General features: G+C 39.2%; 1 long non-coding RNA gene across 2 annotated transcripts; it reads left to right on the top strand.

The window, feature by feature from the left end:
* Positions 1-4599: 4599 nt before the first annotated feature.
* LOC134738044 (uncharacterized) lies at positions 4600-27102 on the top strand. Of its 2 annotated transcripts, XR_010123515.1 has the most exons (4): positions 4600-4674; positions 6381-6484; positions 17082-22095; positions 22545-27102. It is a non-coding gene; the product is annotated as an uncharacterized LOC134738044 (long non-coding RNA). The 2 variants fall into 2 exon arrangements; XR_010123514.1 differs by lacking the exon at positions 4600-4674 and having other exon boundaries at positions 4962-6484.
* The last annotated feature ends 637 nt before the right edge of the window (positions 27103-27739 follow it).

Below are 27739 nucleotides of genomic sequence, written 5' to 3'. Positions count from 1 at the left end.
GCATATACGTGCCTTGTTTGTTGAATCTACTCATCCTTAAAGGTACATTTGCTTCCAGGTAGTATGTTTGTGAGTAATACTACAATGTACATAATTGTGCATATATCTATTCCATGTTCTGCTTTGCCTGTTTGGGATATTTTTCTCACACTGATTTAGTACCATGTGTATTCCCTTGCTTTTGTTGTCTGATCCGTTGATGTTACATCCCCCAAATTATTGCCAAGACCAATTGTCATGAAGCTTCACCCTTCTGTATTGTGCTAGGAATTTTACAGCTATAGGTTTTATATTATAGTCTTCATTTTTTAAAATTGACACATGTAATTTTACATATTTTGGGGAAACAATTATGTATGTATGTTGTATAGCAATAAAAATCAGAGTACTTAGTATATTTATTGCCTCATGCTTGTGTTATTTTTGTGGTGAGAACATTCAAAAGCTTCTTCTCTAGCTATTTTATTTTATCTTTATGTATTAACTTTTTTTAGGGACAGGATCTTGCTCTAACACCCAGACTGGAGTGCAGTGGTGCAATCCTAGCTCACAGTAACCTCAAACAATCTTCTAACCTCAGCTTCCCAATTAGCTGGGACTACAGGAACCTGCCACCATGCCTGGATAATGTTTTAATTTTTCACAGAGACAGGGTCACCTTATGTTGTCCAGGCTCATCTTGAACTTCTGTCTTCAAGTGATTCTCCCACCTCAGTCTCCCAAAATGTATGGATTGCAGTAATGTGCCACCACAACTGGTCTCTTTTAGATATTTTTTAATATGCGATACCTTTTCATTAATTATTATTATTCTACCGTGTAATAAAAAACAAAGACTTCTTTCTCCTGTCTAATTGTAACACAATACTTGTTAAGCAGCCTTTTCCCATCCTCCTATTTCAGTCCTCCTATTCAGTACAACCCGCGTTGTACTCTTTGCTTATATCAACCCTTTTTTTCAGGTTACACAAATGAGTGAGATAATAAGATCATAAAGTACTTGTGTTTCTCTCTGTGGCTTATTTTACTTAACATGCTATGCTCAAGGTTCATCCATGCTCTATTAACTGACAGAATTTTATCCCTTCTTATGGCTGAATAGGATTTCACTGTGTATATAAATTACATTTTCCTTATCCATTTATCTGTTGCTGTACATTTGAATTGATACCATATGTAAGCTATTATAAATAGTTCTGTAATTAACATGAGAATGCAAATACCTTTTCGACACAGTGATATCCTTTCTTTTGGATATACAGCCAGGAGTAAAATTGCTGAATCATATAATAGATTTATTTTCAATTTCTTTCTGAAACCTCCATACTATTTTCTATAATGGCCATACTAATTTACAATTCCACCAACAATGCATACATTCACTAGTTTTTATATACTCATTAGTACTTTTTATTTATTTATTTATTTATCTTTATTATAGCCATTCTAATGGGAGTGAGATGGTACCTCATTGCGGTTTGGATTTGCATTTCTTTGGTGATTAGTAATGTAGAACATCTTTTTATGTTCCAGTTAGCCATTTTTTATCTCTTTTTGACAAACGTCTGTTAAGATCTTTTGCATTTTTTAAATTAGATTATAAGTGTATTTATTTTGAGATTTTAAAGTTTCTTTTATATTCTGAATATTAGCGTTTTGTCATATGTATAGCCTGAAAACGTTTTCTTTCATTGCCTACGCTGTCTCTTCAATCTTTTAGTTGTTTTTTTAATATGAAAAAGCGTTTTAGTTTGACATAATGTTGTTTGCTTACTTTTGATTTTGTTGCGTATGTTTTGACATCTTATTTTAATAATCCTTTCCCAGTCCAATGTTATAAAGCTTTTTTTATGTTTTTCTCTAATAGTTTCATAATTTATGGCATTACATTTAAGTCTTATTTTGAGTTGATTTTCATATATGGCAAGGCCCAATGGTCTAGTATAACTTTTCTGAATATAAATATTTAAATGGCCCTGCACCATTTATTGACGAGATTAGCTTTTCCCTAAAGTGTGTGCTTGGCAATTTTGTTGACAATCAGTTGGCTTTAGGTGCGTAAATTGACTTCTGGGCTTATTGGGCACATTAGTCTATTTGTTTGTTTTTATGGCAGTACAGTGCTGTTTTGGTTACTATAGCTTTATAGGAAGTTTTGAAGTTTGATAAAGTGATGCCTTTAGCTTTGCTTATTTTGCTCAAAGTTGTTTGTCTATTCAGAGTTTTTTGTGGATCCACATAAATTTAAAATATTTTTTCTACTTCTTTGAAAAAATGTCATTGATATTTTGATAAAAATCACGTGACGTCTGTAGATCACTTTGGGTAGCTATATTAACAGTAGTCTTCCAGTGTATAAACACAAGATTTTTTCATGTATTCATTTGTATTTTATATTTTTTATCCATGTTTTGTTGTTCTCAGAATAGAGATCCTTTACCTTTTTAGTTAAGTTTGTTGCTAGGTGTATTAGTCGGGCTTCCCTGGAGAGATCACAAGATCCCACAATAGGTTGTCTGCAAGTTTGAGGAGCAAGGAGAAGCGGTCCATGTACCAAAGCTGAAGAACTTGGAGTCTGGTTTTTGGGGGCTGGAAGCGTCCAGCACAGGAGAAAGATGTAGGCTGGCAACCTAGGCCGGTCTCTCCTTTTTACATTTTTCTGCCTGCTTTCTATTCACTGCCTGCTTTCTATTCACTTAGATGGTGCTCACCCAATTAAGAGTGGGTCTCCCTTTCCCAGCCCACTGACTCAAATGTTAATCTCGTTTGTCAACACCCTAACAGACACACCCAGGATCAATGCTTTCTATCCTCCAATCCAATCAATTTGACACCCTGTATTGATCATCACATTAAGTATTTTAATTTTTGTAACTTTTGCGTATGCAGAAGAAGCGTTGGATGAAGTTCAATATTCATTATGATGAAAACTCTTAACAAATTAGGAATAGAAGTTATGTGCCTCAACACAATAAAGTTCATTTATGACAAAGCAGTGCTAACATTATACTGAGCAAGGAAAAGCTGAAAGCTTTCTCTCTGACATGTGGAACAACACAAATCACCCCCACTTTCAGCCCTCTTATTCAACATAGTACGGGAAGTCCTAGCCAAGGACATTAGGCAAGAGGAAGAAATAAAACTCATACTAATTGGAAAGGACGAAGTCAAATGGTCTCTGATTGTGGACAAAATAATCTTATATGTGAAAAACTCTAAACACTACACCAAAAACTATTAGAGCTACTAAACAAATTCAATAACATTGCAGAAAATCAACAAAATATTAGCTTTCTGTATGCTTATAGCAAACGATCTGAAAAATAAAGTTAAAAATTCCATTTTAATAACTACAAAAAATTTGTTATTTTGAGTTTATTTCTTTATTTGAGATGGAGTCTTTATCTGTCGCCAGGCTTGACGGCAGTGGCATGATCTCGGCCCACTGAAACTCTTGCCTCCCAGGTTCCAGAGATTCTCCTGCCTCAGCCTTCCGAGTGTATGGAGCTACAGGCATGTGCCACCACTGAAAACTAATTTTTGTTTGTATTTTTAGTAGAGACGTGGTTTCCCCATGTTGGCCAGGATGGTCTTGATCTCCTGACCTTGTGATTCACTTGCCTCAGCCTCCCAAAGAGCTGGGATTACAGGTGTGAGCCAACACACCCAGCCTTGAGTTTATGTTTTTATTTGGTGCAAGGTAAGGTCTAACTTTGTTATTTTTTCCCTGTGAATTTTTATTATTCCCAATACTGTTTGTTGAAGAGACTGTTCTTTCCTTATTGTGAATTCCTGGAATACTTTTTAAAAATATGTTTACTAAACCCATGAGGTCTTATATCTGGACTCTCTCATCTCTTTCATCATTCATTTGTCTTTATGTCAGTCCCAAAGTGTTTTGGTTACTATACCTCTGTAGTATATTTTGAAATTAGACAGTATGATGCCTCTATCTTTACATTTTTTTCCCCAATATTGTTTGGCTGTTTGTGATCCCTTGAAATTCCATAAAAATTGTAGAATATTTTAAAACTTCTGCAAAAAGTTTCATTGGTATTTTGATAGAATGTATACTGAATCAGTTGAGGGTGGTGACTCATGCCTGTAATCCCAGCACTTTGGGACGCTGAGGAATGTGGATCAACTGAGGTCAGGGGTTTGAGACCAGCCATGGAAAAACACCGTCTTTACTAAAAATACAAAATTAGCCGGGTGTGGTGGCAGAGGCCTGTAATCCCAGCTTCTCAGGAGGCTGAGGCAGGAGAATTGCTTGAACCCAGGAGGTGGAGATTGCAGTGAACTGAGATAACACCATTGCACTCCAACCTGGGCAACAGGAGCAAAACTCCATCTCAAGATAAAAAGAAAAGAAAAGAAAGAACATTGAATCTGTAGACCACTTTCTTTAGTAGTGACATGTTAACAATATTAAGCCTACAACCTCTTGAACAAGAGTGTTTGAGAATTTGTTGTTTAATTTTTACTTATTCTTGACATGCTGGTGTTTTTAACTTCTTGTTTTATTGTATCATAGGTAGCAATAATTTGTGTAATTCCATCCGTTTAAATTTACTAAGATTTGTTTTTTAACTTAACAGGTGGTCTATCTGGAATATTGTGGCATGTGTGATGAAAAGTATTGCATATTCTGCTGTTGAGTGGAGAGATATAAATGTGAGTGTTAGGTCTGATTGTTCTATTGTATTGTTGAAATCCTCTGTTTACTTATTCATCTTATGTTTTTTTTTAATTTACATTACTAAAAGTCAGATATAAAAGTCATCTACTGTTATCACGTGCTGGCTACTTCATGTTTCAGTTCTGTAAAATGTTGCTTCATATATTTGGGAACCGTGATGTAAGGCACATATGTTGCTGTTGTTGCTTTTATTGTTGTTTGTTGTTTCAATGTTGTTGCTTTTATTGTTGTATGTCGGTTTATTGTTGTTGCATTTATTGTTGTTTTTATTGTCCATTTCCTCTCGTCTCTTGAGGAAGTTTTTGATATAATATGTATTTTGTCTACCATGACAATATTTGATTTTGCATTTAATTTTTTTATTCTTTCATGTACGGGTTATATGTGTTCCAGATCATAATTTGTTTTTTTCTAGGAAGCAGAGAGTTGAACCTTGTTTCATGAATTTATTTAGTGAAAGTATGTTTTTGATTGATGTAATTTATTTATATAAAAAAATTACTAAAAGGGAATGATTTCCTATTGCATTTTGTTTCTTTTTTGTTTTAGGTCCTCTAGCTTTTTTTTTTTTTGAGACGCAGTCTCACTCTGTCGCCCAGGTTGGAGTGCAGTGGTGAGATCTTAGCTCACTGCAAGCTCCGCCTCCTTGGTTCATGCCTTTCTCCTGTCTCAGATTCCCCAGCAGCTGGGAATACAGGCGCCCGCCACCACGCCCGGCTATTTTTTCTTTTTATTATTTTTAGGAGAGACGGGGTTTCACCGTGTTAGCCATGATGGTCTCGATCTCCTGACCTCGTTGATCCACCCGCTTCGGCCTCGCAAATTGTTAGGATTACAGGCGTGAGCCACCGCCCCTGGCCGGTTCTGTAGCTATTTTGTTCCTGTTTTTCTCTCTTGTTCTCTTTCTAAGTATATTATTGATTTTTGTAGTGACATGTTTTAATTCTTTTCTCACTACTCTCTGTGTGTGTGTGTCTTCGTGCGTGTATACTATAGGTATTTCCTTTTTTTTTTTTTTTTTTTGACATGGTCTTGCTCTGTCACCCAGGCTGGAGTGCAGTGGCACAATCTCTGCTTACTGCAAGCTCTGCCTCTCAGGCTCAACTCAAACAATCCTCCCACCAAAGCCTTCTGAGTATCTGGGATCACAGAGGCGCACCACTATTCCTGATAATTTTTGTTATTTTTCATAGAGACAGGGTTTTGCCATGTTGCCCAGAGTAGTCTCAAAACCCTAAGTACTATAGGTATTTTCTTTGTTGTTACTATAGCTATTACCAAGAATAACTACTATTGCATACAAAACCCTGCCTCTTTATGGCTCCCTATGTGTTTTCTTGGTGTCACAAGTTATATCGTTTTGTATTGTAAATCTACTGGCAAAGATTTACAGTCATTTTTAAGTCTTTGTTATCTCAAATATATAGCAGAATTAAAGTATTCTGTGCAGCTTCATTATAATAACAAAGAATATAGTTAGAGTTGGTAAAGTTTCATTATATTTTAGGTCATTTTCTCCCTCAAATTTTGAGAGTTCTCGGCCACTGTTTGTTTCTTGAAATAACTTTGCTGCTCTCTTTTCTCTCTTTTTATTTTAGAATTCCCATTATAAGTATATTGGCCATTTTAATGGTATCCCATAAGTCCCTTAGGCTCTCTTAATTTTTAAAATTATTTTTAGCCTCCACAGCCTATAATTTCAAATGACTTCTTATCAAGCATGATGGATTTTTTCCTGCTAGATCAAACCTGTTGCTGGACCTTCTAATGAATCTCTAAATTCAGGTATTTTACTTTTCAGCTCTACACTTTATGTTTCTATTTTGTACTTTTAATCACTTCGCTGATAATCTCATTATCTTCATGCATTGTTTTATTTTTCTGTTTAGTTTTCTATGTCCTTCTTTAGCTGACTGAGCATCTTTAAGCTAGGTGTTTTAGCCACGCACAGTGACATGTGCATGTAATTCCAGCTACTTTGAAAGCTAAGGCAAGAGGACTACTGTATTAAACCATTCTCATTCTGCTAATAAGGACAAAAACAAGACTAGGTAATTTATCATGAAAAAAGGTTTAATGGTCTCCAATTTCACATGGTTAGGGAGGTCTCACCATTATTGAAAGGGCAGCACGGGAAAATCCCACCCCCATGATTCAATTGCCTCCTACTGGGTCCCTCCCAGGACATGTGGGGATTATTACAATTCAAGGTGAGATTTGGTCGGGGACACAGAGCCAAACAATATCAATTACTTAAGGCCAGGAGTTTGAGACCACCCTGGGCAATATTGTGAGAAGCTGTATGTAAAAAATATTTCTACAGATTAGTCATGCATGGCGGAATGTTCCTGTAGTCTCAGAAAGTTGAAGGCTGATGTAAGACTATTGCTTGAGTTCCCCAGGAATATGAGACAGCATTGAGCTATAATCATGGTATTGTATTCCTGTCTGGGTGAGCGAGTAAGACCTCTTTTTAGAATTTCAAATTTATTTTAGATTTAGGAGGTACCTACACAGGTTTTTTACATGGGTATTTTTTATAATGCTGAGGTTTGAAATGTGAGGAATTCCATCACCCAGGCAGTGAACATAGTACTAAGTATACAGTTCTTCAGTTCTTGGTTCCTCCCTCTCTCCACCCTCTAAGAGTTGTCTATTTTTTTTTTATATATCCATTTGTACCTGGTGTTAATTTCCATTTATAAGTGAGAACATGCAGTATTTTCGTTTTCCATTTCTGCATTCATTTGCTGTGTATAATGGCCTTTAGTTCTATTAACGTTGCTGCAAAGTACAAGTTTTTTTTTGTTTGTTTTTTGTTTTTTTTTTTGCTAAGTATTATTGGTGTACATGTGACACTTTTTATATTCAATTTACCATTAATAGTCTGGACACGGTGGCTGACGCCTGTAATCCCAGCACTTTGGGAGGCTGATGTGGGTGGATCATGAGGTCAGGAGATCGAGACCATCCTGGACAACATAATGAAACCCCGTCTCTACTGAAAATATAAAAGTTAGCCGGGCGTGGTGACACGGGCCTATAGTCCCAGCTACTTGGGTGGCTGAGGCAGAAGAATTGCTTGAACCTGGGAGACGAAGGTTGTAGAGAGCTGTGATCATGCCACTGCACTCCAGCGTGGGCAACAGAGTGAGATTTCATCTCAAAAAAAAAAAAAAATTACCATTAATAGGCACCTAGGTTGATTCATGTCTTTCCTCTTATAAATAGTGTAGTGATGAACCAACAAGTGCATGTGCTATTTTGGTAGAAGAATTTATTCTCTTCTGGGTATATACCCAGCGGTGAAATTGCTGGGTTGAATCATAGTTTAACTCTCAGTTATTTGGAAAGGCTCCAAGCTGCTCTCCACAGTGACTGAACTAATTTGTATTCCTATAAACAGTGTATAAGTGATTTTTTTCCCTCTAAAACCTCTTCAACACGTATTATCATCTTACATTTTAACAAAAGCCATTCTAACTGGTGTACGATGGTGTCTTATTGTGGTTTTTATTTACATTTCCTTCATGGTTAGTGATGATGAGCATTTTTCATGTTATTTGGCCACTTGTATGTTTTCTTCAGAACAGGGTCGGTTATTGCCCTCTTTTTCATGGGGTAATTTTTTGCTTGTGAATTCTTTAAGTTTCTTACATGTTGTGAGTATTAGATTTTTTCAGGTTCATAGGTTGTGAATATTTTTCCCATTCTGCTAACTTTGGGGTTAGTTTGTTTTTATTTTTCTAGTTTCTCTAAGTGTGATTTTAAATTGTTAGTTTGTGATCTTTCTAACTTCTTGATGCAGGTATTTAGCACTCTCAACTTTCCTCTTAACAGTGCTTTTCCTAGATCCCAGACATTTTGTTATATTGTGTCTCTTCATCTATTTCAAAATTTTTTTAATTTTCCGCCTTAATTTTGTTGTTTACCCAAAATTCATTCAGGAGCAAGTTGTTTAATTTCAATATCATTCTGCGATTTTGTGAGATTTTCTTGGTATTGATTTTTAGCTTTGTTCCATTGTGGCCTGACAGTATGTTTGGCATAATTTTAATTTTAAAATAATGTATGGATAATTGCTTTATGGCTAGGAAGTGGTCAATCCTAGTGTATATTCTGTGTGCAGATGAGAAGAATTTACTTTCCATAGATGATGTGTGGCGTATACTATAAATGTCTATTAGTTTCAGTTGATCAAGTGTCAAATCAGACTCCAGAATTTCTTCGTTAAGTTTCTGCCTAGATAATCTGTCAAACACTTAGTGGGGAGTTGCATTCCCCTACTATTACTGTGTGTCTACTTGAGTATTATTGTAGGTCTAGCAGTACTTGTTGTATAACTCTATGTTCCCCAAAGTTGGGTCCATCTACATTTAGGATAGTTAAGACTTCTTGTTGAATTGAACCCTTTATCGTTATGCAATACTTTTTTTTATTTTATTTTACTATTAATTATTTAAAGTCCTTTTTTCTTAAAAGAGAAAAAATTCCAGGTATGGTGGCTCATGCCAGCACTTTCAGACTGAGGCAGTAGGATTGCCTGAGACCTCGAGTTTGAGACCAGCCGAGGCAATATAGCAACATTCTGTTTGTACACATTTTTTTTAAAGAAACTATACAGGAGTGGTCGTGTGCACAACTGTGGTCATATTTACTCAGGATACATAGGTGGCATGACTGCTTGTCTTCAGAAATTTGAGGTTACAGTGAGCTGTGATTGCACCACTGCACTCTGTCCCAGGAGATAGAGTAAGATCCTGTGTTTTGGTACTAGTACCATCCTGTCTTGGTTACTGTGGCCTTTTATCATAGTTTGAAGACAGCTAGCTTGATGCCTCCACCTTTGTTCTTTTTGCTTAGTATTGTCTTGTCTATGCAGGATCTTTTTTGATTCCATATGAAATTTAAAGTAGTTTTTTTTTTTTCTAATTCTGTAAAGAAAGTCAATGGGAGCTTGATGGAGATAGCACTGAATTTATAAATTTCTTTGAGCAATATGGCCATTTTCACAATATTGATTCTTCCTATCCATGAGCACGGATTGATTTCTGTTTGTTTGTGTCCTCTTTCATTTCCATGAACAGCCGTTGGTAGTTCTCCTTGAAGAGGTCCGTTACATCCATTTTAAGTTGGATTCTTAGGTATTTTATTCCCTTTGTAGCAATTGTGAATGAGAGTTCACACATGATTTGGCTCTCTGTTTGCCTATTATTGCGTATAGGAATGCTTGTGATTTTTGAACATTGATTTTGTATCCTGAGACTTTGCTGAAGTTGCTTATGAGTTTAAGGAGATTTTGGGCTGAGATGATGGGGTTTTCTAGATATACAATCATGTCATCTGCAAACAGAGACAATTTGACTTCCTATTTGAATACGCTTTCTTTCTTTCTTTGGCTGATTGCCAGAACTTTCAATACTATATTGAATAGGAGTGGGGAGAGATGGTGTTCTTGACTTGTGCAGGTTTTCAAAGGGAATGCTTCCAGTTTTTGCCCATTCAGTATGATATTGGCTCTGCATTTGTCATGAATAACTCTTATGATGTTGAGATAGGTTCCATCAATACATAATTCATTGAGAGTTTTTCCCATGAAGAGGTGTGGAATTTTATTGAAGGTCTTTTTTGCATCTATTGCGATAATCATGTGGTTTTTGTCATTTGTTCTGTTTATGTAATGGATTACATTTATTGATTTGCATATGTTGAATCAGCTTTGCATCCCAGGGATTAAGCTGACTAGATCATGGTGGATAAGTTTTTGATGTGCTGCTGGATTCGGTTTGCCAGTATTTTATTGAGGATTTTCGCGTCGATGTTCTTCAGGGATACGGGCCTGAAATTTTCTTTTTTTGTTGTGCCTTTGCCAGGTTTTGGTTTCAGGATGATGCTGGCCGCACAGAATGAGTTAGGGAGGAGTACCCCTTTTTCTATTGTTTGATGTAGTTTCAGAAGTAATGGTACCAGCTCCTCCTTGTACCTTTGGTGGAATTCGGCTGTGAATCCGTCTGGTCCTGGACTTCTTTTCGTTGGTAGGCTAGTAATTACTGTCTCAAATTTAGAACTTGTTATTGGCCTATTCAGTGATTCGACTTCTTACTGGTTTGGACTTGAGAGGGTATATGTGTCCAGGAATATATCCATTTCGTCTAGATTTTCTAGTTAATTTGCAAAGAGGTATTTACTATATTCTTTAATGATCCTTCTTATTTTGTGGGATCAATGTTTATATCGCCTTTATCATTTCCTTTTGCATGTATTTCATTCTTCTCTTCTTCGTTATTTGTCTGGCTAGTAGTTTAATTATTTTCTTGATCTTTTCAAAAAACAGCTCCTGGATTCATTGATTTTTTTTGACGGGATTTTTGTGTCTCTATCTCCCTCAGTTCTACTCTGATCTTAAATCTTGTCTTCTGCTATCTTTTGAATTTGTTTGCTCTTGTTTCCCTAGTATTTTTAATTGTGGTGTTATGGTGTCTATTTTAGACCTTTCCTGCTTTCTCTTGTGGGCATTTAGTGCTATAAATTTCTCTTTACACACTACTTTAGCTGGTTCATATTTTACTTTTTAAGCCCTCAGTCTTTCTTTATCATCATGATAGTCTTGACTGTTTTATGTTTCTGTAATGTAAAATTGACTACACAGTATTTACAAAGATTTTACCAAAATATTTTATTGAGAATGTACAAACCTGTCAGTCAATTAGAGGAGAAGTTACATTATAGTAATAAGTAGCCACAAAACGAAACCCCAAAAGACATCCAAACCAGAATAAAACAAAACATTTTAACAAAAACAAAAAGAACAAACTGGCAACAAATTTGTGCAGTTTATATCACAAAGATGCTCACATCTCCACTCTGAAGAGAGCTTTTAGAATTTCATTTAAAACATGGCAAAGACATTATCCCACACTTCACACACAAAAAAATAAATTTATGCAGCTGTTAACACACGAACGTACTATCAAGCTCAGATATAATCAAAATTAAATATTTCACAAGAGATTCTACAGTTTGGGAGAAATAGAAAAGTGTTTTTTTCTTTTCTCCAGGCCCACAAGTCTAGTTTCTTGGGCTCCCTCAATATTCTGGGGGTTTTCATCAGCTACCCAAAATATAGGAAGCACAGAGCAGGTGGTGGCTGAAGGTGGGTTATCCTGTGAAACCATATTTAAGATGAGAGCCCTTGGTCTATTGTATTGTAATCAGCTGGTTCAGTAAAGAAGACCTGGCTGTCCAGATCTCTACACCTACTGCACTGGGTATGACAGGGGGCCTGAGAACCCATGGGGCCCAAACCCTCCCCATCCCAAAAACCATCCAGTATTGAGGACTCTGACACCAAATTCTCACAGAGCATATGCTTATGAAGTTTTACATTTAATTTCTCATTACAATTGGGTAATTGAGGTCCCAAAAGAGGCAGGGACTAGTCCAGATCTCAGGAGGTAGGCAGGCTCCAGAGCATTAGGGAGGGCTCCACCTTCCTTGGCCTTGGCTCCATCCCACCTATCAGGTTTGTTTTGCAAATTAGAGTCTGTAGCTACACATTCAAGGGCACAGAAAATGAGCAGATCTAGGGTTCTTTTCACATGGGGACCTCTCCATATCAGTTTCAAGATGACAGGACTGGGGTTCTGCATCCAGCTCTGATGGCACCTGGAAGTAAAATGAGCTATGCTCCACTTCAGCCTAATGTAGACAATGCCTACAGGAAAGCCTGTTTTATTCCTCATAAAAAGGAGTGCCTGAAGTGGGTGACCTCGATGATTTCACATACTCATAAGTGTCTGCCAGCTTGCATTCTTGCTCTGAGACTGCAAAAATGCATCCACTCTCTGCAGGTCCTTCAAATCAGAGGGAAGCATGGCCACTTGAGAGGCTTCTTGGGTAGATGTAGATGAGACAGTTAAATGTGCCAGAGCATTGGACTCCGAGGCTGAAGTCCACGAAAATCCCAACTACTTTTGGGTTCTTAAGGTCCTCATTTGAAAGTGGTAGAAAATGATTTCACTGGATAAGTGGAGGATACCTCATGAGTAAATAGCACAACCGAAATGGTGGAGGCAAAGAGAGGGCAAAAGGGGATTCCTAGGTCATTCATTATACTTGGGACCTTCAGATCCTGCTACTTTATCCCCTAGGACCTTGAAGAACCAGTGTCTTGAAGACACAAAAATCAAGGTACGTGATTTGTTTCGTAGTACTCCTGCATGGGGCTGTAGTATTAGTGATGACCTGGAGGTGGTTACAGCCTGCTGTTTCTGGTGTCCACTGAGCTTTGCTGGAGCAGCTGGAACAAGTAAGAGTCACACATCTCATGTTGTTATGAGTGACCTCCACATTATCATGTGGTGAAAAGAGGAAGGGATATTAGAGATCCCCCATATAACCACAGCCAGTCTGTTTTCCCTTAAACTCACCCCTTGCCAGCCAACCTGGTGGGTCAACCATGTGGTACAGAAAATTATTACATCATGCCTGCACCCCCCAACTCAGGACCAAACAGTCTGAGGACAGCTGGACAAAAGTACTAAAGCAAGTATATGTGAAAGGAAAGAGCAAGAACTATAATATAAAGTAGATTGTTGAGAAGAAAAGCTGGAAAATTATTGCATGGGAGGACCTCAGGCCTCACTGAGGTGACTTTTAATCCATGATGAGGATGACAACAGGAAGGCATCTGCACAAGAATGTGTCAGGGAGAAGCCACCTTTAGTGAAGAGACTCATAGGTGTGAGTTTGACAGAGGTTACAAAGGAACTAATTTGGCTGCAGACAGCCTGAGGAAGATATAAGCAGAGGGATGGAGAATCCTAGGACCTGGGAGATGAGGTTAGATATCTGCTCCTTTCTGACAACATTGCCCTAAAACTCAGGACTTTTCAACGACATATAATATCTCATAATTTGTGTGGGCCAGAATCTGGACACAGTTCAGCTGGCTACCTCTGCCTTCAGGTCTTTTATGAGACTGGGGCTGTGGTCTGAACAGAAGCTGGACTGGCAAAGTATGAGCCTTTAAGCTGACTCGTGTGAAAATTTGCAGGGTTTAGTGTGGACAGACAGCCTGACTTTCCTTCTCTCTACTGGTCTGAGCACCCCCTAAGGTCTTTGTTATGTGAGTCTCTACATGGAGCATCTCATAGCATTGGAGCTTGCTTTCTGTGTTTGAAGAATACAATAGAGAGAGAGAATTAGACAAAAAGGTTTACACAAAAAGAGACAGAGAGAAAGATCAGGGCGCAAACAGGAAAAACCCAGTAGGAGAAAAATGAGAGATTTAAAAAAATCTTGACAGGGTGCGGTGGCTCACACCTGTAATCCCAGCACTTTAGGATGCTGAGACGGGTGGATCGCCTGAGGTCAGCGGTTTGAAACCAGCCTGGACAACATGGTGAAACCACTGTCTCTTCTAAAATTACAAAATGAGCCAGGTGTGGTGGCACATGCCTGTAATCCCAGCTACTTGGGAGACTGAGGCAGGAGAATCACCTGAACCTGGGAGGCGAAGATTCCAATAAGCCGAGATCACACCACTGCACTCCAGCCTGGGATACCAGAGTGAAACTGTGTCTCAAAAACAAAAACAAACAAAAAAAAAACAAAGAGAGAAAAAAAGACTTGAGAGTTACAATAATTTTTCTTCTATATTTGTGTTAAAATTGTAACCCCCGGTGTAATGCTATAAGGAGATAGGATGTAATTAACCCCTGAGGGTGGGACCCTCATATAGAGATTACTGGCTTTATACAAGAAACTGCAGAGGGCTCTCATCCTCCTTCTACAAAATGAGGATAAAACCTGAAGTGCGCAGTCTGAAATTCAGAAGCGAGTCATCACCAGAGCTCAACCATGCTGACACCCTGATCTCAAATTTGAACCTCTGGAAGTATGAGAAATTAAGTCCTGTTGTCTATAAGCTGCCTATCTATGGTTCTTTGGCATAGCAGCCTGAACTAATACAAAAGTGAAATCCTTTTCTGTATTTCATTGGACAGAAGCTGAGTTTGTACTCTCTACACTGTTAAGAAAAATGGCTTAAAAAACGGATCTTCAGAATGAAAGATAAGAAACGGCTTGTTGAAACACTAAAATTTTATCCGCTTATGAGATTTTTAAACATTGGCTGAAATTGTTGGAACCAATATGGCCAACTGAAGTCCATGAAGAATCAGTTTGCAGATGTTAGAGCCCAAATTTCCTTTGTGTGTTTCATACTATCTCTCCCTGAATTTGCATGTGACCTGTGAGGAAGCAAGAAGAGATGACTGTGTATGTCTCATGACTTTGCATATTCCTGCTTCCCTTCCAGCAATCCCCTACAGAACTCACTTCTTAGGCCTTTTCTAATCACTGCCTTAAAGCCAGTATCACAAAACAAATTTGAGCTGGACTCCTATCTCCTTGTTGGCCAACCTACAAGATGATATTGTCTTCAAAACCGAAGGGCCATACTACTGGCGTCAGGCAGTAGGCCATTTTATTCAATAAAAACTGAGTCACTAACCACCTAGTTCTGGGAGAGTTTGTGAAGACTTCCCCTGTCATAGGCATGATAAGGCACATAGATATGATTCTAAATATAAAGAGAAAGCACTAGAAAGTTGAATTCCTGTATTAGTGCATTCTCATACTGCAATGATGAAGTACCTGAGACTGGGTAACATAAAAAAGTTTAATTGACTCACAGTTCCACATAATTGTGGGGGCACCTCAGAAACCTTCCAATTACAGTGGCTGACAAGTGAAGTTAGTGAGAGCAGGGGATATACCAGATGCTTATGAAACTATCAGATCTCGTAAGAACTCACTATCACAAGAACAGCACGAGGAAAACCCGTCCCCATAATCCAATCAACTCCCCTCAGGTTTTTCCCTTAACACCTGGGGGTTATAATACACAATGAGGTTTGTGTGGGGACAAGCAGCTAAACCATATGAATACCAGAGGACAATATCTACATTTAATTTCAACTTCATACTGGAGCAGAATGAAAATGAGGCCCAGTGGAGAAGTGACATTCCCAAGATCACCCTGCCAGACCAAAAGCCTGTTTGAGTTGTGGCCCATGCTACCTCCCACCTATTCTCCTAATGCTTCCATCTCTAAGTGTGTGCATCATCTACAGGTGACATCACCTCATTATTTTTATGTCTTATCTTATATACACCTAATACATTGCATACGAAGTACATGTTAGCATCATCCCCACTGTGCATGCTAGGAGGCTGGGGAAGCCTCGAATACACAGTGACTTTTATTGGGTCCCAGAGATGGTAAGATAAACAAGGTTATTTTCCCGCTATGTCTTCTATCCTGGAACCCAGGCTGCATTTAGTTCTTTCCAGGGAATTAAGGGGAAGTTGTGTTTGCCTAATTGTGTACAAATAAAGAGTTGCCATGTAAGAGGAGACTGAGCCATCAGTAGCCGAGTGGGGCCTTTCGGTAGGTCTTACAGAAACAAGGGGCCCAGTAGATGGAATCTTGAAGAGTTTAACACACTTTCTTGCTGACAGAACCCAACAGCAGTTAAGAAACCAGGAATCCACATTCATGAAACAGCTCTGTATCCACCTCTGGTAGTGAGAGATGCTCAAGAGTGTGAGATGTTCTTTCACTGCGCCCTGAAATTTCTGAGTTTTGGCCTTACAAAGGCTCAAGGTAAAAGTCTTATCTGATAGCACGGATGTCAAGTCAGCCTTCATCCCTCATGCCCCTGGCTATTGGCCGGGTGCACCTACAAATAACACAGGGCAGCCCAAGACAGGCCCCTCCACACCAGGCCTCTCTTGTCAACTCATCTGGGCAGTCCCACACCACTTCTTGGTACCATGAGTTGTAGGGGGAACAAGAGGGCGGGCACTCTTCTTGGACTGAAGGAGATTGTCAGGTGTTGGAACCCTTGTGTATCTGTCGTGTTCATACCCAGGCCATAGCTGGCAGAATAAATAGAAGAGCGTTGGAGAACGAGTCTGTGTACTCAGATGTGAATTCCAAGACTTTAACTTGTCCTCTGGTTTCCTTCCTTGATGGAGATTTATACAGATTCTCCTTAAGTGCCTAATCTGAAGAGCAGAATTTCTTTTCTTTTCTTTTCTTTTTTCTTTCCTTTTCTTTTCTTTCCTTTTCTTTTCTCCTTTCTTCTCTTCTCTTTTTCTTTCTTTCTTTCTCTTTCTTTCTTTCTTCTTTCTTTCTTTCTCTTTCTTTCTTTCTTTCTCTTTCTTTCTTCCCTTCTCTCTCTCACTCTTTCTTTTGATGAATTCTCCTTCTGTCACCCTGGCTGGAGTGTAGAGAAAAGCAGAATTTCTAATGGAGGTGTCACATACGGTGAAAACAAGGCAGACCACTGACTTTTCTTTGCGTGGTTTCTAGGCACTTTTTACAAAGATGCATTCAGATTGATGAGGAGCTGTTTGATGTGGCCAACTCCTCCCTCTCTTTGGAAAAAGATCAGGTGCACTAAACCAACAACCACAGCCAGCACCGGGCTGTGCTGAGAGAAGCCACATAGGAGTCTCTACAGACAGAAACCCGAGAAGACCGGGACAGACCCAGGACCCAGACTCAAATATGAAAAATTTCTGGGCTTTGTCCTACGGCCTTCCCATGAGTAACTCATAGTCTTGTTTCAGTGGAATCTGGCCTTCATCAGTCTCAGTGGCAATTGGTTATGTGGAAAGTTTCTGTTCACACACTTGTGTGAATAACAGTAAAGACTTTTGTGTTGTTTTCATTTTACATTAGGCCATGAGTATTTACGCCTGTGGCTGCAGTTTGTATTAGTTTCCTGCCCCAGGTATCTCCTGCAGAATGCAGCTTCAGTCCTACCAGACCCTCAAAACTTAAAAGCTAACAGTATTACTAGGGAGGATTTCGCAGGAAAATGGAGAAAGTGTTACACACAACAAAGGTTAAACTACTCTATGCATGTTTCTGCAATGTATTATCTTAAGAACTCATCTCTGTAGCCCATCAGGGCAGGAGCTGGGCTCTCACCTTTTGATAATATTCTATAAGGGAGGTTCTTCCCCACAGCGTTTAGTCTTCCGATGCTGGTGCAGCCTGACATGATGACATTCTACTTTCATGTCCGTCATGCTGCAGGGAATATTCTGTGAGTGTCCTAATAGGCTGGAATCATTTGCTAGGGTGAAGCCCATCTTTGGTGCTCACTTTTCTGTTATCTTATAATTAGCTTTATTCTAAGCAAATCCATGTCTATTTTATTTATCTGTTTACTTATTTATTTTTATGTATGGAAAAACACATTTTTTTAATATACTTATTTATTTAGAGACAAGGTCTCCCTCTGTCACCCAAGCTGGAGCATAGTGGTAGAGTGGTGTGATCATGGCTCATTGAAGCCTCCAAGTCCTAGGCTCTAGTGATTCTCTCACCTCAGCCTCCTGTGCCACCATGGCCTGCTAGTTTATTTTAATTATTTATAAAGAAGGAATCTCATTATGCTGCCCAGGCTGGTCTCAAACTCCTTGGCCCAAGCAATTCCCTCATCTCAGCCTCCCAAAGCACTGGGATTAAAAACATGAGCCACTGTACTGAGCTGTGCCTACTTCAAAAGACAGAAAATAAAAAAATAGATAAATCTTTGCCAAATTTAAAAATAAAACAATAGTTTCCAGGTCTTAGATAAAGACAATTCTGTGTCACGAAGAATGGCAAAAGGCTTATTTAGCTGTTAAAATGATTTGCTTATATTTCAAAAAGCAGAGAAAAAAAGGTACATATAAAAGTTTACCAGGCCAGACAAGGTGGTTCATACCTGTAATCCCAACATTTGGGGAGGCCAAGGCAGGAGGATCTCTTGAAGCCAAATATTTGAGTCCAGTGCAGGCAATATGGTGAAATTCTGTCACCATAAAAAAATAAAATAAAATAAATATGGCTGGGCATGTTGGCTCACGTTTGTAATCCCAGCACTTTGGGAGTCGGAGGCAGGTGGATAATGATGTCAGGGGTTAGAGACCAGCCTGGCCAAAATGGTGAAACCCTTTCTCTCCTAAAAATAATAACAATAAAAAGTAAACCAGGCATGGTGGTTTGCACCTGTAATCCCAGCTACTCAAAAGGTTGAGGCAGGAGAATTGCTTGAACCCGGGAGGCGGAAGTTGCATTGAGCTAAGATCATGCCACTACACTCTAGCCTGGCCCACAGAGCAAGACACTGTCTTGAAAAAAAAAAACAAAAATAAATAAAGTTAGCCAGGCATGGTGGTGCATGCCTATAGTCCTAGGTAATTAAGAGGTTGACGCAGGAGGACTGCTCAAACCCAAAAGTTTAATGTTATAGTGAGCTATGATTATGCCATTGCACTTTAGACTAAGTAAAAGAGTAAGATTCTGTCTCAAAAAATTAATAATAAATTTTTCTAAATTACATTGTTTAAGAAAAGGGAAAAGGAAAAACTATATTGTTTTTATTTTCAAATGGGAGAATAGAGCCTCTCATTTCTAACTTGTATTTCCTTCTGCAGAAAGTTGGTCTAGGTCCATGGTCTTGAACTATTGGACATCTGAATTTTAGTAGGTGCTGGATTCAGGCAACTGAAGGGTGGCCATGGGCACACTCTGTGCATATAAAAAAAAGGTTTGAGGTGAACTAGAAGGTAAAAGAGGGGAAAGTGCTATTAAGAACGCACAATTGGGAGACAGTACAGGGTTGGTGGAAGGACTGGTTCATGGTACAGATACTGACCCAGGTGAAACTTTGTTCTGACTTATTTCTATGTTCATGCAGGAAGGTGAGATTGTGATCAGGTGGCACAGAGACCTGGGATGGTGAAAAAACCAGGTTGCCACTGCAGATACGGTGTCTGAGGTAGAGCATATGCCAGGGGTCTTGTAGGCACGTGTGTGGGTTTTTGGTGGGAAAGTCTATGAGGAAAGGTAGCGTGGCAACAATCTTGATGCCGAAGACCTGTCCTGGGAGGGGCTTGACCACATCAACACGTAGTGCGTATGTTCGGTGGGTGAAAAACATGTGGTGGCCTCAGGTTGGCAGGAGGGAAGAGGGCATCTGTTCTCAGAAATTCTTCCCTCAAAGTCCTTGGTCCTTCTCACCCTGGGAGGATGCCTGGAACCACAGGGCAGTGCATGGTGTAGCAGGCTGGAGGGAAGAGGGCATCTGTTCTCAGAAATTCTTCCCTCAAAGTCCTTGGTCCTTCTCACCCTGGGAGGATGCCTGGAACCACAGGGCAGTGCATGGTGTAGCAGGCTGTGTGCAGAGCACAGCCTACCTTCCCCGAGACACCTGGAGTCTCTCTCCAGCAGAGGCCCCCACATTGTCTTTCTTCTTACAACACTTTTGATCCTGAAGGTGTAAAGTTCCCTGAAAACCCACTGATTCTCCAACACTCATTTGTTGCCCCAAAATTTAATTCTGACACAAGTTAGAGTTCGCAGAGACCCCACAAATTCAGGGCTCAGTCTCACATCACTGCTTTCACTGCAGAGGACAGTCACATGTCCCGGAAGCCCTTCTATATTTCTGAGCTACCTCCTATAAATCTGAGACTCCCATAAACCCCTTTTCAAGATAAATAATTTGACAGAATTACTTAAAAAATCAACAAATAACTATAATTATATTTACCACTTTATTATAAAAATATAACTCAGAAACAGCCAAATGGAAGAGATGTCTAGGGCAAGGAACAGTTGTGTGTGAAGGTAATCCTGGAAATAGCTATATTCAAAGAAATTCCCCCATTCTTTGTCTTCTCAAAGAAGAGCTTAGTGAAGAGAAACGTGCTTCCCATTATGACTTTGGGGATGCTCCCCGCTGTTTTTTTTAAACTCTCATGAAGATGGACACAGATTGCAAATTCCTATTTTTAAAAATGAACAATCATTCAGTAATTTAGTCTTCAGTGGTCAAAACAAAGTACTCGTTACAAAAATTTTGCTTGTTTCTCTTCTTCCAACCAGCCCATGAACTTTGACTCACCCACAGCCTCAGCAAACCTACAACCCTTATTTATACATACCCTTCCTAAGAACAGGCTGACTTCAAGGTGAAACATTACCTTATCTGGGATCAGATTTTGCTACCGTCCATCCTGTGCTTCCCTTCCTACCTTCTTTGTAAACTTGTTTTCTCCTCCCTATGAAATAAAGCCCTTTTCCACCTAATCTTTGAGATCCTCAAAGATCTAATCATTTGTAGTTTTTCTTTGTTGCAATGCTTCTTAGGTATCTTCTTAGGCCAAGTCTAGAAACAGTCTTAGGACAATAACAATTCCATTCTAGAAAGAATCTCCCAACATTTCTTCTATCTCAATCTCAACTGCATCTGCCTGTGAACTTCCAGCTTACCAAGGCTCTATATCTTCTGGCAGTGACAAAGGCTCCTTCCATGGTTGGTGTGAGCAGGCTTGGACACCTGCAGGGCAGACACCCAGGAATAATCAACTGGGCCTTAAGTGGTCCCCTTTTGCTGGATCAAGGTGGGCCTTAGCTTTTAGTCAATGGTCTAAGACCTCTACTTACCAGTTAGAGTCATTCAGTTAGTTTTCAATTTAAAAAATACTTCATGTTTGAAGAATCCAGCAAAAATTATTCAAATCTAAGGTATAAATGAGAGGAAATTATGGCCGGGCATGGTGACTCATGCCTGTAATCCCTGCATTTTGGGAGGCCGAGGCGGGCAGATGACATGAGGTCAGGAGTTTGAGACCAGCCTGAATAACATGAAGAAACCCCGTCTCTACTAAAAATACAAAATTAGCCGGGTGTGGCGGTGTATGCCTGTAATCCCAGCTACTCGGGAGGCCGAGGCAGGAGAATCGCTTGAACCCGGGAAGTGGAGGTTGCAGTGAGCCGAGGTCGTGCCATTGCACTCCAGGCTGGGCAACAAGAGTGAAACTACATGTAAAAAATAAAATAAAATATAAAAGAACATTATAAGGGGCTTACATCTTATAACTCATCAAGAAAAGCCAAAGTGTCTATCTCTTTCGGAAAATAAACACGTAATTTAATTATGTTCATAACAAATCATTTGGATAAACAATTAATCATATGTGAACACTTCCAGGAGGTGTGAAGTCTCAGCTCCTAAAACTTAGCATCACCCTCAGACACCCAGATGGCAGCATATGGAACAGAGATATTGACTTGCACAAGTTCTCTGTTTTGAAAAAAAGAATAACTGATGGGATAAATTTATGTAATTTGACAATTAATCTACCTCACTTGCTTGTGGATATGTATTCATTTCCTACCACTGTAGTGGAAGAGAGACTATCCCTGTCTTTACACCCGGTAGCATTTCCAACAGTAAGCTGTGAGATTCTCCTTGAAATCACCTCTCAAACAAATAAAAAACAGACCTGGGAAATGTGCGACACTCATTCTGCTGAAGAAATCGGTAAGTAATAATTTTTAGCAAATGAAATATATTACTACTTAATTGTATTCAAAATCCACCAACTTAATGTTTTTATAAATATTTTCATACCTTTGAAGCTCCACTGACAAAACATAATTTACAGTTAATGAAAAAGTGAAGTTAAAATAAATACGATAATATTTTCAAAGTGACAAAATTAGAAGGTGACAATGCCAATTGAAACACAGACATATCTGACCCAAGGGTCAAGTCAAGCCATTCTATGACTTGGGATATTTTCCCTGCTCCCATCTGGTTCAGTGAAGTGGGTCATGAGCGTCCCACCAGGAGCCGCTACGCTGTGCTCCACTGTGTCTGTGAGGTGGATTTTACTTTGCGGGTTTTTGCACTGCCTCACTGGGTTGGGTCTCTTTGTCTTTTAAAATATTTTCTCTCCCTTCACCAAACTAAGAATATTTTTTCCTCAGTATCAGCATGCAGTTGCCTGGACTGCAGTGTGTCTCTAAGGAATGGAAACTAACCGTTGGGGTAAGAAAATCTTAATGTCCTGAGGGGTTTGCTTTTAGTGCAAGGGTATACCTGGGGATTCCTTTCAGGTACAGTGCATCCAACCACTCCACAGAAAGACTGCATTCCCATACCTTGGGCTGTTCCCTGAGAGGAGATGACACAAGGGATGCTATTTACTAGACACTTTAAGAGTCTTGGCCACTGTTGGCATCTTGGGGAATCCTCAAACAGTTTTGAAACTCAAAACCAAAAAATAACAGGATGGCTGAGGATGTATTGCCCTGTGAAGTTTCCGAAATGAAACCTGAACCCAAAGACATTCTGATGGGGTGTCTGTGCCAAGGGAATATTAAAGAAAGGGGCACAAAGGGTTTCTTTTTTGTGTCTTTCTCTTTTTTTTTCTTTCACTGTGGAGCGTCAGGGGATTATTATCTGCTTTCATCTCCTGTAAAATGTCTACAAATGAAAAATATTTTTTTAAGTGTCATCGACTGCTTTTTGAAAAAATGAAGAATTAAACTAGTGTGTCTAAAATGTACAATAAAGAAGAGTTGATAATGTTGTGAGTTACACAATTTAGCTAATGTTGGTGAGTGTCAGGAAAGAACTGGAAATTTAAAATATGACTGCAAGCCAGAGTTAGGCTAGGGTAACAGGGTGGTAGATTTGAGGCCCTGTTTGCCACACATTTGGAAAATGCATGAGAAAACTAATTCTCTTTTGGAGTATTAAAACAACTGAAAAAACTGGCCATTTCATTGAGGTGGCTCTAGTGTCCTGAAGTTCTTACTGGAGAGACAGGCAAAGACCTCCCTAGATCCAAAAAGCTGCCCATTCTTCTCCTGCTGTGCACCTGATTAGATACTTTCCACTCCAACACCCATGATTGGATAGAGTTCAATTCCCCATCCCGCCCCCTCAGGCCATGGGTGACATATGTGATTTGACACTGGATTGAATAAAGCAAGAATTATAGGTTTTTCCTGGATCCTTTCCTAGCAGGACTTCCTCCATGCACTGGACCCTGGCGCTGCCTGTTAAATACTTGCATTTACATTTGTGTGCAAGATTATTTTTATTTATGAATAATATATATGTGTTATTCATACATGGAAACAATATAATGACAATTATTTTAAAATTTCAGATTTTTTGCTTTCCTGGCACATCCAGGCTTTAGAGCAGGCAGCCTGAGATTTCAAAAATGAGGCAATTCTCTAAGAAATAATATGTGAGGGACATGTGAATTTTAAATATTCTAGTAGCTACATTTTAGTAAATACACCAGGCATGCTTGCCTGTGCCTGTAGGTCGAACTGTTAGGGAGACTGATGTAGGAGGATCACTTGAGGCCAGGAGTTTGAGACCAGCCCAGGCAACATAGAGAAAGCCATCTGTACAAAAAAAAAAAGAAAAAGAATTGAAAAATTAGCCAGTCATGGTGGTGCATGCCTTCACTCCCAGCTACTGAGAAGGCTGGAGCTTGAAGATCGCTTGAGCCTGGGAGTTCAAGGCTGCAATGAGCCGTGATCACCACTGCACTTCAGCCTCACTGACAGAGCAAAACCCTGTCTCAAGAAACTGATCTCTGGAAAGGCATTTTAATTTTCTTCAATGTAGCCAAACAGCTAAGTATGTGTTGAAGCCATCCTTTAATTTTTAACAGGGCAAGAATGTTTTCTAAGACCGCGAACTCCAGATTTGCGATGTGGCAAATCCTGAAGCGTACATGGATATCTCTCACAGCTAAAGTATCCCTCACCCCTACCCAGTGCTTCTTACCCCTGGCGCGAGAGAATCACCTGCAGGGAGGAAAACTTTCAAAATCCCTTAAACCCAAGTTGTAACCGATCAATTAAATCAGAATCCTTGCAGTTGGATCTGAAAAAAATACGGTTTAAAGTTTTGCAGGTGATTACAATGTGTAGGCAAGCCACAAAACCATGGGTTTAACCAGCAACCTTTGTTAGAAATGATTTCTTAAATGAATGTAAAAACGTTTGCTGCTGAATTGTGACCTTTCAATTTTACTTGCTTTTCCTACAAAGTATATTTTGCAGACCCAGGCAGTGCTGCTTGCTCTGTTCTTGATTCACCGATTGCCTTGTGTGCTCAGTGCATCCTGTGCACGGGTCACTGTGCTGTGTGCCCTGGAATGGGTGAGCATCATTCTTCGCGGAGAACCTTGCTGAAAACAAAGCTGCATTCCAAAAAGTTAAAACCATGCTACTTACCGTTTTGAGGTTAAAATTAAAAGACCTAGGGGACTCATCCAAAAGTTAAAACATAAATAAATAACTTGGAACATTAATATACACCTGATGATGTCCTGAGTGAACATGCTCCACTTTAAAACAAAACAAAACATTACTATTATTCTAAAATATTATTTTAGGATTGTTATGCAAATATGTACAATTTAAATTTTCATTGATGTGTAACATGCATACCGCAATATAGGCACAAAACGTTTATGGAATGCTTGACGAATTATTACAAAATAAATACGCTTGTGTATCAAAGAATCAGATTTGTTCATGCCCTTGACACTTTCTCCTTCCAAAAGGTAACCAAGACCTTAAGAGATAAGTGCAGATAAACTTTGTCATTTTGTACAAGTGTTTTATTACAGAACATTAAAAACGTATGCACGATACAAAAAAAGTATAACAGACCAGTCAACCAGCTTTAACAGCTACTAGTCATGTGTCATTTTTGTGTCACTTATACTTCCAGCCATTCCCCCACCAATTTCATTTTTTTAGGCTTTTTGGATAAAATGTATATTCATTGCAAGGTACAATGTGAACTGTGAATAGTAGAGAGATGGGGTTTCACAATGTTGGCCAAGCTGACCTTGAACTCCTCACCTCAGGTGATCCAACCTCAGGTGATACAACCGCTTCAGCTTCCCAAAGTGCTGGGATTACAGGCATGAGCCAATATACTCGGCCTGAGAATTCATATTTCTAACAAAGTACAAATCCATAGGTCACATGACAACTGCAATATCTATCTACAGTAGATACAGTTTGATGAATAAAATGAAAGGCAATTGACCTAAGGTGAAAAAAAAAACAAAAAACAATCAAAGCATGGGTATTATGTGCTATCTGTAGGAGCATTTGGTTAAGAATAACAAGCAAACCAATTTTATCGTTTTAATAACCGAAATTGTCAAAATTTCTAGTTTTTCTTTCATAGAAATGCTCTCTGCAAGAAAAAATTTTCATATAGTAACAGCAAAAATGACAACCATTTGCAAGTAAATGTCTTAGGAAATTAAGTAGCAGATACCAACCTCATGACCTTCAGATAGTTAACCCAAACTCAATCATTTACATAGCAAGTTCAGATAATTTTCATAGCTTCCTATTAAAATTATATTTGAATGCGCTTACAAATTGTGACTGTTTTCACATAAAGTTCACTAACTAATATTTTGTATATGACATATGATAAATTCCACTTCAAGTCACCTTACATTTACTTAATTTTATTAGGCAGTGTCTGTCTACCACCCAGTAATACGTGGGGATTCTCCCTCCATTTGCACAGACATCATAGCTGGGGAACAGGGATTCACAAGACCCAGGCTGTTCCCTACATATTTTTCCTCCTCAGACATCAGTTCATCAGTAAATCAAGTCAGGTGAGAGTGGAGGCCATGTATTCCGTATTCTTGGGCACTCTCCTCCAAGGAGGAAAAGGCCAGGAGGTCCTGTTACAGGATGCACTCTGAGAGGCCGGGCTCCCTAAGGTGTGAGAGTTCTAACCAGCAGATGTAGACTTTTCAGGAGTGAGGAATGAGGCAGGTATTCCAAACCTGGAGCTTCATCACCTTTTGTTTCATCTCAAGACAATTCTGAGGGGCTGTTTTGGAACGTGTCTGGAAGGTGAATGTTGAAGAAGAGTGTGAGCTTTGATGTGACTCAGATAAGATCTTTCATGGGGAGGCAGGAATTTAATGCCCAGAATCTGGGCTGGTGTCTTTGAGGTCAGTGGGTTGCCTTTTTGTATCCAAGTCCATTGTTACTAGGTTGGAGGCTGGAGATTCTAAATGGCTTCCAGACCGCCTCTATGATTCTCTTTTGGAGATGGGGTCTGAAAAAGACAATGTCAGTATTTTTGGGAAATTCTGGAAAGTCTGTTTGGAAACCTGTGAAGACCTCTTGCCTAGTGCCTAAATGCTCAATGTGCAGCTCTAGCCATGTAGATGTTTGGTAGGTATAGAGCTGGGTTTGCATTTATATCAGCAAAACCTATGGCAGAGTTGAAGAAGTAATCAGGACAAAGTGTCTTGGTCGCAGGCCAGAGAACCTCTTAAAAGCAAACTTCTAGCCTGCTGACTCTTGGCAATGAGTGTTGGGTCCTGGCCAAAGTGCCTTGAATGCAGCATGAAGCCAATCCATAAATCCAACTTCTAATGGAGAAATGTTAATACTTTTTCAGTTTGAATCAATCAGGGTGAAATTACCATGCTATTGGTTTGTTTACTTTTTATTATTTCATATAAAATCTAAGACAAAATACATTGAACGCTTATTGACATATGTATTTATTCTTCACCTGGCTCATAACATTTGCCTAATTTTAAACTTTCTTCTATTATGTAGGTTTCAACTTATTTTATTGTAAGATATTGTTGGCCGGGTGCGGTGGCTCACGCCTGTAATCCCAGCACTTTGGGAGGCAGAGGCAGGTGGATCATGAGGTCAGGAGATCAAGACCATCCTGGCTAACACGGTGAAACCCTGTCTCTACTAAAAATACAAAAAATTAGCCCGGCGTAGTGGCGGGCGCCTGTAGTCCCAGCTACTCGGGAGGCTGAGGCAGGAGAATGGCGTGAACCCGGGAGGCGGAGCTTGCAGTGAGCCGAGATCGCGCCACTGCACCCCAGCCTGGGCTACAGAGCCAGACTCCGTCTCAAAAAAAAAAAAAAAAAAAGATATTGTTAAATCTAATACAGGCATTGTCACCTTTACATGTAATTTTATTTTATTTCATATATTTCCTATTCGCTTTCTACATTTAAATTATGGATTATTTCATCATATAAAAAGCTTCATTTCTATTTTAAAAATAATTCTTTGGGTTTTTTTGGTCTTGTAATTTCCATATTACATAGTAATGAGATAAACATTAATGTTTC

The sequence above is a fragment of the Pongo pygmaeus genome, chromosome 14 (genome assembly GCF_028885625.2).
Source record: "Pongo pygmaeus isolate AG05252 chromosome 14, NHGRI_mPonPyg2-v2.0_pri, whole genome shotgun sequence".
Classification (NCBI taxonomy): domain Eukaryota; kingdom Metazoa; phylum Chordata; class Mammalia; order Primates; family Hominidae; genus Pongo; species Pongo pygmaeus.
The sequence above is the reverse complement of the archived record's forward strand: the minus strand, read 5'-3'. Positions and strand labels throughout refer to the sequence as shown.